Source organism: Corvus brachyrhynchos, unplaced genomic scaffold (genome assembly GCF_000691975.1).
Source record: "Corvus brachyrhynchos isolate BGI_N302 unplaced genomic scaffold, ASM69197v1 scaffold933, whole genome shotgun sequence".
In the NCBI taxonomy this organism is placed as follows: domain Eukaryota; kingdom Metazoa; phylum Chordata; class Aves; order Passeriformes; family Corvidae; genus Corvus; species Corvus brachyrhynchos.
The window spans coordinates 548,978-550,846 of NW_008237401.1; the positions used below are offsets into that span (position 1 = coordinate 548,978).

Genomic DNA, 1,869 nt, shown 5'->3' on the forward strand with positions numbered 1-1,869 from the left:
CCTAAATGACTCCCCGCGCCCCAGGGACCTCGCGCGGCACCGTTTCCCTTTAGGAATAATTACAGGCAGGAATTAGCAAGTCTGATTTGCTCCCCCCTCCTCTGTGCCCTCCCCGGCGCCTCCCCCTCCTCCTCCTCCTCCTCAAAAAAAAAAAAAAAACCCAACAAAAACCAGGGCGAAATTGAAATTGATCTCCGGCGGTGGCCAGCAGTAATTTAATCAGAAAAGCCTCTCTCCCTGCATTTATTTATTTATTTGTTTGTTTCTAACCCCAAGGTCCTAAATTAAACGCGAGGATGGTGGGGTGGGACCGGGAGCGGTCGGAGCCGCGGTCGGAAATCCTCCCGGAATCTCTGGGCAGCCCCTGAGCGTGGACGCTCCCTCGGGCTGGCGTGGGGACAGGGAATCTCTCTATGGACAGGGAATTGTCAGGGGACAGGGAATCTCCCTGGGGACAGGGAATCTGAGAACAGGGAATCTGCCAGGGGACAGGGAATCTCTCTAAGGACAGGGAATCTCCCTGGGACAGGGAATCTGCGTGGGGACAGGGAATCTTTCTGAGGACAGGGACTCTCCCTGGGGACAGGGACACGCTTTACCTGCCGGGCAATTCCTTATTGTCCCGGCTCCCGCTGCCTTGTAAAGGGCTGATGGATAATGCTCGTCATGGAGGCGAGCGCTGCTGTCACCTCGCTGCCTCCGCACGCCGCGATCCATCTTCTTTATAGCGAGGATGCGGTTGGGCTTGGCGCTCTTGGTTGCTCCGGCCGCGTGCTGGATTCAAAAACAAAAAGAGAAAAAGGCAAATGGAAGAACCAAAAAAATCCTCATAAACCCCTTTGGTCCTTCTGCTGTGGAGCAGAAATGAGAAAAAAAAAATCATTTCTAGGCCGCCCAAGTCCTTAATTATTTCTTCAGGCGGCGGAGCCGGGTCTGTGCCAGGGCTGGGTCCCTTCTGCCTGCTCTGGGTTTGGGAAATCCCGGCTGGAACGAGGGAACTAAGGTCAGATTTCTATTTTATTTCGTTTTTTTTTCCCTGCCAAAGTTCACTTCTCCTCACCAACCTGCGTGTCAGCGCCTTGGGTCGCGGCGCTTTGTGGTCCGAATGTGGATTCACGGCAAATCCCAGTGAATCCCTGGTTTCCAGCAGCAGGAGCGCTGCTTCCCTGCCCGCGGAACCACGGAATATCCTCCGGGAATGTGCGGGCAGGCACAGGACAGGGGGTCACCGGCAGCGGCTCCCCGATGTGGTCAGCGGAGTGTGACGGATCCTCCGGCCGCTTTGTCCTCGCTGGTGGCGGGGAGTGACATTCCTCGGCACAGCCGGACCCACCGAGGGGACAATTGTGCAGCTGGGGAGGCGGGCGGGGGGGCGGGTGGGGAAGGGGGGAGGGGGGGGGTGAAAAAAAAACCTCGGGCGCGCTGCAACCCCTGCGGTCCCCCTCCGAGCCCCCAAAACTCCCGTCTGGGTGGGATGTGCAGCCCCAAAACTCCTCGGTGGGATGTGCAGCCCCAAAACTCCCGTCTAGATGGGATCAGCAGCCCCAAAACTCCCGTCTGGGTGGGATCTGCAGCCCCTAAACACCTGGGTGGGATGTGCAGCCCCCAAACTCCCGTCTGGGTGGGATGTGCAGCCCCCAAACTCCCGTCTGGGTGGGATGTGCAGCCCCAAAACTCCTGGGTGGGATGTGCAGCCCCAAAACTCCCGTCTGGGTGGGATGTGCAGCCCCCAAACTCCTGTCTGGGTGGGATGTGCAGCCCCCAAACTCCTGGGTGGGATCTGCAGCGGAACAGCTTCTCCGGGCATGGCCACAGCAAGGAAAGCCCCAGCGTGACCCCAGCTTTGCTCTCCCTCAGCCCAGGGCTGGC

The 1,869-nt window shown here is 58.7% G+C and overlaps 1 long non-coding RNA gene across 1 annotated transcript; it reads right to left on the reverse strand.

The window, feature by feature from the left end:
• Positions 1-854: 854 nt before the first annotated feature.
• LOC108445850 lies at positions 855-1,863 on the reverse strand. The gene is made up of 2 exons (XR_001860877.1): positions 1,065-1,863; positions 855-984 (listed from the first exon to the last, which is right to left on the reverse strand). It is a non-coding gene; the product is annotated as an uncharacterized LOC108445850 (long non-coding RNA).
• Between the last annotated feature and the right edge of the window lie 6 nt (positions 1,864-1,869).